This window comes from Protopterus annectens, chromosome 6.part0 (genome assembly GCF_019279795.1).
Source record: "Protopterus annectens isolate FY-2018-M chromosome 6.part0, PAN1.0, whole genome shotgun sequence".
Taxonomy (NCBI): domain Eukaryota; kingdom Metazoa; phylum Chordata; order Ceratodontiformes; family Protopteridae; genus Protopterus; species Protopterus annectens.
The window spans coordinates 1549329916-1549343346 of NC_056737.1; the positions used below are offsets into that span (position 1 = coordinate 1549329916).

The window sequence follows — 13431 nt, forward strand, 5'->3', positions numbered from 1 at the left end:
CAGTCTGTGCCTCAGCAAAATAGACATTTTGTGGATCAGACTTTCCAAATCAAACTGTAAACCATTCTTTAGGCAATGCAGTAGCAGCGACCATTTTTGGTTCAAATATCTAAAGGTTCCATGTACTCCTGCACATTGTGACCTCATTCTTGTGCCTTTAAAATCCGAAGTGTCCAGTAAAACAGCTGCTGTTACAGATAGACAACCTGAGTGAGGAGGCACAATTATCCTTAGGTTAAGGATGCAATGCATACTATAACTGCTATTATAGTTCTATCGTTCCACAGGTGTTATCTCAAGCATGCCTTTTGTAATGCAGTAAGGTTCTTGTCTACAAGACATATCCTCTGATAACATGAATTGGAAGGCTTCTATTGTAAAAAGGGTTAGGTTTGTATAAACATAACATTTAATCCATAACCTCTATACGCACATAATTTATCATTTATAGTCCGCATAATTCAGGACATCATCTCAACTTCCCCATCTTGGATTGATAGATATTTCTTTTAAAATGCAAATATTGTTTAAATTTACATTTAATTGAATGTTTGTACACGGTACTCATAACATTTTTTTCTTGATTCCAAAGCATGTTCATAGAATCTATTGCATAATTTCCTAAATAAAATGAAACAGACGGCAAGCAACTTGCAATGTAAAGCACATACTCAGATGTACAATCATGCTAACTCCTTGAAGCATATGAACTAATTGTACTTGCACAAAAAAGATTCAAGACCTTCATTAACATATCTATACATGTTGCATTATAAGCTCTTGCATGCACCATACCAACTATTGCCACTTTTGTTGTTAATGAATCCCTGTTTGACACCCATTTCTGTCTCAAATATTTTAAATTACACTTTTTTTCCTTGATAAAATGGGCTCTTCCTAGGATTTATTAAACAAATTGGGATTAATAGTCAAAATCTTCCAATTAATTTCCATTATTCTCCTGGTCCCGAGAGACTCCGAAGTATAGGTTAACCCCATGGCCATTCTCCAGTCTTTACTATGAATATTTAGTTCCTTATTCATCTGTTCTTAAAAAAAATGTAACTAGCTTCATGACTTTACTTTAGTTCTGCATAAATACAATATACGCTAACTTAATCATAAATAGGCAATTTACTCCTAGAAAATATGTTTTTACCACAGTCTTTTTGCATTCATGGAGGGCATGATGCTATAATGTAATAACAATCAGAATGACTTGGCATTTAACAAGCAGTTAGCTGCCAATTCTGAAATCTCACTAAGTGAATTAAAAAATAAGTTGGACATTGTTTTAGACAAACTATACTGTTACTGCCTCAAAGATGTCCAGAGAAGATAGCAAATTAAAATTTAAGAAAAATAAAGTTCAAGAGGCATTAGTAATTATGCCAACAGAACAGTTGCTAGTTTTAACTCAGCTGTACTGCAGAAAATCAACCAATTAGAACAGACCAGTATGATTCCTAGGTATCTTTCATCTATAGCAGAAAAGGCTCAAATGAAGAGTCAGCAGTCAAAACAGCTGATTTGGCATTTGCCAACCAAGCAGGATGTGAAAGGGAGGTCGCAAAATCAGTCTGGTTAAAGGGACAACAGATGTAAAGCAATCAGGTGATACAGACTTTTCAGAAAAACAGACATCTAACAGGAACTATGACAGTCACAGATACTTCAAGAACTATTGAAGAAGACAGAGTAACAACCACCATTACCGGAAAAAAGGAAAGGGAACTTGCCCATAAAAAAATGTCTGTCATTACATAAGACTTTTAATTTGTCTTCTAGAATTTTAGTTTAAAATGAATTGTTAGTACATCAAAAAGTTTTTCTTGTTTGTTTGACTATTTAAACTGGTAGAGCATGCCTGTTGGATACAAATACAAATCTTACATCTAAGGTACATTTTGAGAATGAAGTAAAGTATTTTGAAACTGATGAAATGGACAAATCTAGTGTTTTTAATCTTCCTCTTCATCCAGCTATTCAAGCATTTGAAAACAATTTTCAGTTTGCGATAAGGAAATTGTCATCTAAAATCCAAAATAATGTATATAATTTGACCAAAAATGAAAATCATACTTCTGGTTTTCTTTTCAATTGACTGATGACATGCATGAAAGCTGATACTGAGGAGTAAGTTTTGATGAATAAAGATTATGTATACAAGATTTCATGTTAAATAATAGCTTTATGAAAAAGTAAACAAAGTCGAAATATTAAAAAGGTGCTGGGTTATATGATAATTTTTTGCGAGGTATATTCACTATTGAATATTTTTTTTGAGTGTCAGATCTGGTCAGAGTTATTTTTTAGAATTCCCAAAATTTAACAAAGTAAGGTTGAACTAACTTTAAAACCCATCATTCAGTGAAAGCACTGAAGTTATACTTGGTACCCATGTTTACAGACCGGGCACTTTAAGTAGTTTGTAAACATAAAACTTACATTAGGGACTTATTTAATTTTAAGGAGAAAGTGTCAAGTTTACAACAGGAATCGATATTACAACGTATGCAAAATCACTATATACTGATTCCAAAGGTAAACGGGAGTTGAGTGGAATATCAACATGTTGAAAGATGAGCAAAATACAGTCAAATTAAGTTCACTGGTGAATGCATGAAACAGGTTTCGCATTACTTTTTTTGTTTTTACTGGTCAGTATTTTAAGCAAAAATGTGGAGGCTGCGGTGGCGCAGCAGTTAGCATTGACACCTCACAGCAAGAGGCTCTCCAGTTTGATTCTCGGCTGGTGCACCTTCTGTGTGGAGTCTGCATGTCATCCCCGTGGTCGAGTGAATTTAAAGACATGCAGGTAGTTTCAAGCGTGTGTGGGTGTGCCTTCTTTGAAGGTTGGGCACCGGGCTGGCAACTCGACACCATAAAAATTCACTGGCAATCATTAGCGGACTGGAGTTCCACTGTGGCGACTCCTAACAGGGAAAAGCCGAAAAACAGCTGGGTCCAGCTACGGAGGCCACAACTAGTTGCAGACTTAGAAATCGTCTTTTGGGCAGAAAAGTAATTGTAAAGAGAAGTGAATTTACAAAAGTGTCAGGTTAAGGATGACTTATTGGCAACATTCTTCTTGTTTGGCAGAAAAACAAACAGCAAGTTGGTTGATTTTCTAATGTATATCAGTTCAGGTACACATTATTTGCAATTCATATGCCATGCTGATTTGGAAAGTGCATTTTTTCTTGATACACTGGTTTACAGTAATAGGGTAAAAATACTTTGGATATATATGCATTTCTTATAAGAATGCTGCTAGTAATGTACCGTTACATTACAGCAGCATGCACCTAATGAGTATAAAAATGTTTTATAGGAAAACAAATCCTCACTTCTGATGAAGCCTGCCTAGATGGCATTTCTGCTAAATTAAAAAAAGATGAGAAGTTGGGGAATACCCCAGTCACAGTTTGGAATAAGAGGACTAAGTAAATACATACATATAGCAAAGACTGTGGAATGGCCATGGGGTTAACCTACTTGGATTATTTTGAGATCACTGAATAGTGAAAAGTAAATGGAATATTCCGAGTGCAAATTCTGATTCTTATAATAAAGTGAGTACAAGTCCCAATCTTATCAACAAAAAAGGGTATGTTTAAAAAACATATGAGACAGATAAGGATGTCAATGGGGGGAATCACTAACTGCAAAAGCAGTAGCAACAGGTATGGTACATATAAGTGCCTATCATGCAATATGTGTAGGTACATTAATGAAGGTCTGAATAGCTGTGTGCAAATACAGGTAGGACATGCACTGTAAGAAGTTAATATGATTGCACATGTGAATATGTGGTGTATACTGCAAGTAGCTTTTCTTCTGATTCATTTTACAGTGAAAAATTCAATATGAAACTGTAATAGAATGTTGTTGTTGCTATATTTTTCGGCTTTTCCAGTTAGGGGTCGCCACAGCAGAACTCCGGTCCGCTAATGATTGGCAGTAGATTTTTACGTGCCGAGTTGCCAGCCCTGATGCACAACCTTCAACGAAGGTACGCCCATTCACACATGTCTCCCCACAGAAGACGCTCTAGCTGAGATTCGAACAGGACGTCTTACTGTGAGGCGACAACGCTACTGCAGCACCACCACCGCAGTATCATGACACTGTAATAGAATGAATGAACATAAATTGGCAATCAAGAATAAACATGTTATGAATGCTCTATATTTAACGATTTAAAAAAAAAAAGTATTTAGGTTTTAGCACATATGCTTATTAGGCCAGGAAGGGGAACTAGAGATGATGTCTTAAATTATGTAGAGTATAAATGGCAAATTAAATTAGATGAATGTTGATGTTATAGACAAAAGACCAATGCAGATTTCAAATGTTATTTTAAGTATATTAAGTTAGGGAACAATAAATTGTAAATGGCGGACTTCCAAGACAGCTGTACATTGATTGACAGTTTAATTTCAGTTCTCTCACTGTGAAACAAAGAAACTGAGTGACAAGAGCTAGTGACAGTGTCAGCTTGAGTAAAATTCCATTGCTGTTAGTAAGTACACTGTCTGGATGCCATCAAAGAAGTTGTTTAGAGAACCAGAAAGAAGATCAACAGAAATGTTGGTGAAAACACTAGCTGAGAAGAATTCATCAGCTGTTCAGCAAAAAGCAGTTCAAGCTTCTGCTTTGGCAAAAGAGATGGTTACTAGTAATTTAGAGGAAAAAAAATCAAATGTACCCAGAGGAGATTAAAATAAGTGAAGCATTGGAGTATACCAACTCAAATAATAAAATGCTAGAAAAAATAAAAGCAGCTTTAACTGGCTGTTCAGTTGGACTGATAAAACTGCAAAAAATCAGAAATTTAAATGAAGAAAAGGCTGGCTTATTATAAGACTTTACAAGAGTCATTTAAGACAGAGAGCATAGAGAAAACCTGAGATTTCTTGCTGTACTGGAGAAACTGGAAGGGACAGACTGTATTAATTTCATGAAAGCATAAATAAGCAGATATAAGCAACTGGACTGGTATTCCACAGCAGGATTTGTTAACTGAAAAGACACAGAGTGCATGCTCCAAACCTGGCCATGAGAGAGCAGCCAAGATATATATTTGCAAAGAACAATCATACCAACAGAAAGGGTTGATTTTGACAAAACTGTGGTAGAAGAGTTCTGGAAAAAATATTCAATGAACACCAGGCAGAAGTGAAGCTAATTTATCTTCACAAACAAGGAATGTCAGGAGGCAGGTATGCTATTCAAGCTGTTGTATCCAGCGGTCTTCAGAATATTTTTTTCCTGGAGGATGAAATACATTTTAATGCAGAACAGGCCAAGAAGGAAATAAAATGTATCCAACAAAAAGTAAGCCAACAAACAGAAGGGCACTCTGCTTCTTATACTTCAGACAATAAAGCTAAAAAAGACTTTGCTGGAGAAACGTTTGCCAATGTTCCAAAGGAAAATGATTGAGAGACATAAAAAATTACAAGAGTCGACCAGAAGAATCAGGAGTAGCTTGGACTTGAACCAGAGTCTGGTGTTATGAGATGAAAAGGAACAGGAAGACCAGCAACACTAAAATTAAAAAAATACATGGGAGACTATAAAGCATCAATCACATTTGTGAAATCATGGCTTTGCAAGAAAAAGTGGTGGAGAAACTCTGGACTTTTGTTGACTTTGCTAAAATTGTGGTTGGGCTGTACAGTATATACCTCACTTTATATCATTAATCTTTAGAAAGACACTAAAAGGGGAATAAAGTAACAATTTTTTTGTTCATATTTCTATAAAACATTTTATGATTTAAAATGCATGTTGTATACGGTAAAACAGTTTTGTGTAGTGTGCAGTCAGGGATATTTTAAATGTGTGTTGGGGTAATTTTTTCATTAATATATTTGACGCATACAATGATCAAAGTAAATAAGTACTTTTAGTTAGAAACATACGCTTTACAGTATAATAAGAGAAGAAAGACTGGACAAAAGCAAGTTTGTTGTAAATATGCTATGATCTTGGGCTGGTGGGGTGGGGTGCACTGATAATATATGTAGAATTAAGATATTTTGTTATTATTTTTACAAGGGTGAATGCCTAGACTAACACTCTTTGCTTAAGCTATTAAACAAGTGCTTTGTATGGAAATAGACTTGAAAACTAAGACAACATGGTGAAATCCATAAAATACTAAATTTCTTATATCTGCAAAGATATTAGCTTGTTTTTCTTTCTTCCATTAGCAAATGTTCAGCAGGAGTCAAGAAATCTGCAGCTGAAAGCAGTAGTACATTCTGTTCTGAGAGAAATTTACAAAGATTCATTGCTGACTATTTTAACATGGAGAAGAGCTGTCTGCCAATTCAAGCAGTTCATTTTGAGAGTTCTGAGCATTCTTTGCTAAGGGAAATGCAACATTTAAAGGCATAATGGCAAGCAGTTCAGTGAAAAATAAACTTTGAAATTATGGAAAATAAGAGAGAGGAGATTCTCTAGGAGCGTTAATACTTTAATGCTAAATAGAACAGTGTAAAATTTAGTTTTAAGATTGCACTTTTTCTTACAAAAATCTCATATATGCTATACGCTAGTGTAGGGGTTAGCTAACAAATGTGATATTATTGCATTTTTGCTTTTTAATGGAGCCCATTTTTAGTATACTAGTTGTTACAGAAGGGTTTTGGAGTTTAAAGGGGAACATGACGACTCCCTGTTTGCAGTCATTTGCAAACAAAATAAGCCACAGGTCTTGGTTCATTTCATGGCTTGGAGATCTGTTTAAAACATTAAATCATTAAGATTAGTAAGTGTGCTTTCCGGGTGACACAATGACAGCTTTTCATTAAAAATATTTAAATATGCAGTACATGACTGCTGAATAAAAAGGCACTAATGAGAGCTGATTTCAGTTCAACACTTTAGTAAAGACAGATCACAAGAGTCCAGCATGCAGATAAACCAAACAATCACTCAAAACAACTGCGAGCAGGATACCATGAGTCCAGAGTCAATATTACAGAAGTTAAAAGATTTTATTGAGTCAAAAAGTTAATCGCTTTGGTCTTATATATGTCAGACGTCATCAGAAGTATTAAAACAATCGTGCCACCTTTTATTTAAAGCCACAGTCTCCCAACATGTGACATAGATACACCAATACAATGAAATAATTAATTACCAAATCAATAAAGCAAAAAAAAAAAAAAAAAAAAAAAAAAAACACCTAATGTTTTTTCTTTCAGAAAAGGAATTGCTTGTTAATGCATACAAAATTATATACTGGTTACATAAAGCAGAAAAAGTAAGCAACAAATTAAAGTTCTCATAACTTAGCTGCTTGAATGTTCAAGATACTATAAATAGAAAGTGTCATTCAACCCATGATGTGCTCCAGTACCCAGTTTGAGTTGCCAAAGTAGTTGCCTATACTCTATATCCTGGTGTCCCAGGGTCCATCCCTCTGGCTAGTAGCCACTTGGAGTACAAAAAAAAATCTAAAATTACTCACTTTACAAATTTTTGTATGCCTATATAAGGTATAAATTCATGATATGCTCCAAATTATACACGTTCAAAAATTTGCTTTTTGATAAACCTTCAGTTTTTCCTATGTAAAAACTTGGACAATCCAGACAAACCAGGTTAATCACCCATATACTATTACAATCAAAATGTTCTGCAGAATTTATTACAAGTCTGTTGCAACTAAATGACTTTCTCCCCACTGTTTACATATTTACATTGATGGCACAAATCACATTTAAAAGTGCTTCTTGGTGTTATGCAGTGTGTTATTCTCAGTTGTTCTTTCTAAAATTTCTTTAATATTCTTATTCCTCTTCTGTACAAAGCTAGTTTTTGTAGGAATACAATCTTTTGATATGAAACACGTCAACTTGCTCTAATGGCTAGCAATAATATTTTTAATAAACTTTGCTGTAGAATTAAAGCAGTAACCAAACACTTTTTGTAATGTCACTCATGAATTAATCCTAGTTTTAATCGAGTGAGGTCCTTCACCTAAAATAAGTTCATATTTCTTATACCCCTTTCAAATAATCTCATGTGATACACCTTAGTTACCAAAACTTGGGGTAACCCCTTTCCAGAAATAATTATCTGATGAATTCTATTTCATCTATAAATTGCTGGCAATCTAAATTCATATGTACTGCTCTTGGCATCTGCCCTCTTTTTATACTCTTCTTCTGATAAAGAGTGCTCACTTAAAAAATTATAAATATGAATTTGAAAAAGTTTCCTTCCAGTACACAGACATGCCACCCACTTTTTAGACGATATTTGCATTTTATGGAAGGATATATTGGACAACTTGGGTGTCTTTTTTGGATTACACAAGAAACGCACTACATTTTTAAAATTCACACTCACATTCCACAGAAAGTATTAATTACTTGAATGGTAAGTTATATAAAGATAGACATGCTAGTAGATTTCATTCAACTTAACTTCCAAGTAATTAATACTTTCTGTGGAATGTGAGTATGTGAATTTTAAAAATGAGGCTGTATTCCCTATATAATCTAAAAAAGATATACAGTTAGTTGTCCAACGTATCCTTACATAAAACTGAAATATTGTCTAAAAAATGGGTGGTATGAGTGTGTACCAGAAGGAAACTTTCAAATTCATATTTGCATTGTTTAAGTGAGAACCCATTTTATCAAAAGACTATAATAAGATTGCAAAAGATAAGAGCAGCATGTGTGACTTCAGATTACCAGCAACTTACAGATAAAATACAATTCAATGGACGATTATTTCTGGAAAGGGGTTACCCCTGAGATATGGTAACTTGGGTATCGTGTGAGGTTATAGGAGTGCAGGATAGGAAATTTGAACCTATTTTAGTTTAAGGACCTCACTCAATTGAAACTATGAGTAATTCAAGAGTGGCATTACAAAACGCCTTTGTTTACAGCTTTAATTCTAAAGTTAGGTTTATTGAAAATATTATTACTAGGCATTGGGATGTGTTGACATGTTTCCTAGATATCAAAATATTGTATTCCTACAAAACCTAGTTTTGTACAGAAGACGAATAAAAATATTAAATACATTTTTAGAAAGAACAGCTGAGAACAGCATACCACATAGTGCCAAGCAGCTTGGTACTTTAACTGTGGTTCATACCATCAATGTAAATATGTAAGCAATAGGGAGAAAGTTAATTTCACTGTGAAAAACTTAGAAATAAATTATATGGGATGTTTTAATTGTAATACTAGAGGGGTGATTTACCTGGTTTACTGTTTGGGTTGTCCAAGTTTTTACCTAGGAAAAATTGAACGCTTATTAAAAAAATGAATTTATGAACATATATGATTTGGAGCACAGCAATTAAACTAATGCCTTATACAGACATACAATCGATCAAGTGTCTATTAGCCAGGGGGTGAACCCTGGGAGAACCGGACAGAGTATAGGGAGTTATTTTGGCAACTCAAACTGGATGCTGGAACACATCCTGGGTTGAATGACGCTTTCTACTATGCGTCTTGAAGATTCGAGCAGCTAATTTATGAAAACTTTAATTTGTTGCTTACTTTATTTTGTTTTATGTAAATCAGTATATTTCATTTTGTATGCATTAACAATTATTTTTGTGATTTTAATATTAAGCAAGTAAGTCATAGTGCCCTGCCATATTATTTTGTGTTTGAACAAAGCAAACCATTTAGTTTGTGCAGGGTTTCTGCCTAATTAATTTGCTTTATTAACTTGCTAATTAATTATTTGATTGACTGGTGTATCTATGTCATGTTGGGAGACCGTGCTTTTAAATAAGAGGTGGTATGATTGTTTTAATAGTTCTGATGAAGTCTGATATATAGAAGATGAACATGTTTAACTTTGTGATTCAATAAAATCTATCTTTTGTAATATTGGCTCCAGACCTCATGGTATCCTACTCACACTTGTTTTGAGTACTTTAGTAAAGACCCTTGACCCCCTACCCAGTGTAATATAACTCACACACCAGCCAGCTCTACTGTAAACCTTTAATAGCTTATCTCCATACATAGAATGTAGCGAAGATTATGTCTCTTCAGATATTAATGCTTCCGGCAGAGGTACGAGCATGTTGGATTTGGAACTGTACTCTTTGACTTATATCTCTTGTGGAGATGATTACGGGATGACATGCATAAGGTCAGTTCTGTTTCTTCTGGATTTGCCAATACCACAGTCCTGCCTAGGATATTGTTTATAATGTAATTTTCCATGTCTCAGCTTTGCTATTTTCTCCTTAATCTGCCACATTTGGGTTACACAAAGGCTATCCATCTTACGAGTCAGTATTTAAAGTACTTCACTTTTGTACAACACCAGCATGGGTAATGGTGTTGAAGGCCTTGGCTAGATCAAGATGTGCCACATGCAATGCATGGCCACTATCACCAGCCTCTGTAAGCCTTCTGATAAAGTTCACCAGATTAAATAGACAGGATCTATCTTACATAAAGCCAAACCACTGGGGTTAAAGTCTAATAAGATTCTTGATATCACAGGTAATGAGGTCAGTTACAATATATTGCAGGTATGTGCAGATGAGGACTGTAAGGTTGACAGGTCTGTAATTACCTGGGTTGGCTTTAAAACCACCCATATGGAGGGGCATTACCACTGTAGTGTACACCACTCTCGTCAGGGTGAAATCCAGTTGTTTAACTTAAGTTAAACAGTTTAAGCATTATGCCTGCAAGGGTATATTTAATGTTAAGTAACCAGTTGTATTGTCAAGTCCAATGAAGGCAGTATTTTTGGTGTTTGTTAGCTCTTTCAGTAAACAATGTTTAGAGATAATTGGAGGAAACTAAAGGATTTTTTTTTCATTTTCTAAAATAACTAAGGAAAGATTTACAATTATCTTTGATTTCAGAAGCCAGCCTAAGGTCATGCGCTTCTTTAGCAAACCTGACAGCATTTTCATTGTTTTTGCTTTTTTTTTTTTTGAAATGGGTTTGATATTATTCTTAACAGTGGTTATGGATGCACTAAATTATTTTGTTGAGAAAATATCAAATGAACTTCTGTTAACTGCGATTCAAAGGCTACGTTCACCTTTACATTGTTTTGTTTTTGTGTGTGTGTGTGTAAATAAAAACAGCAGTGGTAAAGGTTATGTCCAGAATTTTCTAAATTAAACTACAGTTGTGCAAGTAAGCTTACCATGACAGTAAATGTTCAAATATCACTGTTGCAGTAACCAAAGCTATATGTGTTATATCCTACACAAGATATAACAGCAGACCAACTTCCAATGCTTCACGGTACCGTCCATGCTCCCAAACTGTTGGCAGTCCTTTAGAGCTTTCATTCCAAATGACAGATGGAGGGTAAGCCCTGAAAAAACAGTGTTAGGAACAACAAACAAATGGCCACACCCTGCCATACTAACACACCAAAAATAAAGGAGAAGGAGAACAGGGAGTAGCAACTGCAGCAGTAATGAGTCAAACATCTACTGTCATGGCAAGTTTACTTGTACAGCTATACTTTAATATCAGGTGACCCTCATGCTGTGTGTCTTTCTAATGTGTAGCATCTCCATCATATCTGGATTTGTGACTGCCTTGTACGTTAAACACAAGTCACCCTTTAAATGTCGGTAGCATTCAGAGTAAAGAGACAGGGCTTTTAGTCTATCCACATAGGTCATGCTTATACCCTGTATTTTCTTTGTCAGGAACCTCTGAGATCACTCCAGCTGTTGTACTTGTCTAGGCACTTACATGCCAAATGGTGAATTGTACTCTAGGGCAGAGTACAGTGGGATTAGAACTGCCTTGTATCTGGATGCCATACCTTTAGTTATATAAGCTGTGCTACACAGAAGCATCTCCTCATCACTGTGAACACGTGGCAGTCAAAGTTCAGACTACTATCTGTCTATGTACCTAGATCTCTCACCTCTAAGTCCACTCTTAGGGGGTCTGCTGTTAATGTCATAATTTGCAGAAGTATTTGACTTTCCACAGGGTATGATAATGCATTTTTTTGCATCTAGTTTTAGGCTATGGCACCACTCATTTGTCTGATTTAGACCCTCCTTTCCTGAAGGATATCCACATCATTAGGGGATTCAATGGCTGCCCTCAGCTTTCATTCATCAGCAAACTTTGTCACCCAGAGGCCTTCCACATTAGCCCTGACTTCAAGGAAGTATATTCCGAACAGTTGTTGTCCCAGCACACCACTAGTGACAGGCCTCTTGCTGGATCTGGATTCACCCACTTTAACCACGTGTCCTGTCAGTGAGCCAACTGTCTACACATCTGATGATGCAGGGATTTGTACCCAGTTTTGTGAGTTTATTTATAATATCCGAGTGGGGAACTGTGTCAAATGCCTTGGCCAGGTCACGATAGGTGGTATGTACAGTTTTCCTCTCATCCGTGGCCCTAGTGATTTTCTCAAAGTCGTCCACCAGATTTAGTAGGCATGACCTGTCCTTGACAAAACTGAACTGGGTTGGGTCCAGTAACTGAAGGTTTCCTATGTCATTCTTTATCAGGTCCATGTTTATTCTTTTCATGGCCTTGCATACAAGACTAGACAAACTTATGGATCTGCAATTTCCTGGGTCATTGACGGTCCCCCCTTATTGCAGAGAGATTTCTTTTGCCGTACTCCATTCTATTAGAGCAAAGCCAGTCTGGAGGCTGTAGTTAACTAGAGACCTTAATGGGCCCAATATGTTCTGATTCAAGCTGCTTAAGAGGCAACCCTGGTATACTGTCGGGCCACAGTGAAGGCGTGTTTTTAGTGTTAGAGATTGCATTGGCAACCTGCTCTTTGGTGATAATTGGTGGGGGAGTAGTATAGGGTCTTTCTTGGGGGGGGGTACAGGGGGTGATTAGATGAAATTTGAGCTGAATTTCAAGGCCAGCAGATTTGATACATCTTGTAGCGGAGTACAGGTGATGCCGTCTGCAACTAATTACTCACACTGTTGAATGTTGCCCTTAAGACTGTGGACATAACTGAAAAATGCCTTATGGTTATCCTTCGGTTTTGGAGGCTATTTTTACCTCAAAGCCTGCTTTCAGAGACTTAACTACTTTCTGAATTCACTTGTTTTGACTAACGACTGACGACTTGCTCTGTTGTGCACATTCCCTCTTACTTCTCAACAGGATTTTCCTTCTTTTCTTGTACAATCTATTAATGATAAGGGTCTACCAGGCTGGCTTGTTTCGGTGGTTTCACATGGGGCTATTTTGGTCTGGTACTGCTGTTTCTATGTAGTTGTTTAAATGGTCATACAGGACTTGTGTACACTTCTGCATAGGATCTTGGAAACTAGCTATGCAGTCACTTAATAGGAGGTAGTTTGCCTTAGAAAAGTTCTTAAAGGTTTGGGTTTAGGTGGGTTAAAGAAGGGTCTAGTCTTACCTTTATTTCAAGAAAGACTGCTTTGTGATCTGA

The 13431-nt window shown here is 35.9% G+C and overlaps 1 protein-coding gene across 4 annotated transcripts in view; it reads right to left on the reverse strand.

Moving 5' to 3' along the window:
- CEP70 (centrosomal protein 70) overlaps positions 1-13431 on the reverse strand; it is a 2129610-nt gene that overhangs the window by 996599 nt on the left and 1119580 nt on the right. The gene's annotated exons all lie outside the window — the stretch shown is intronic.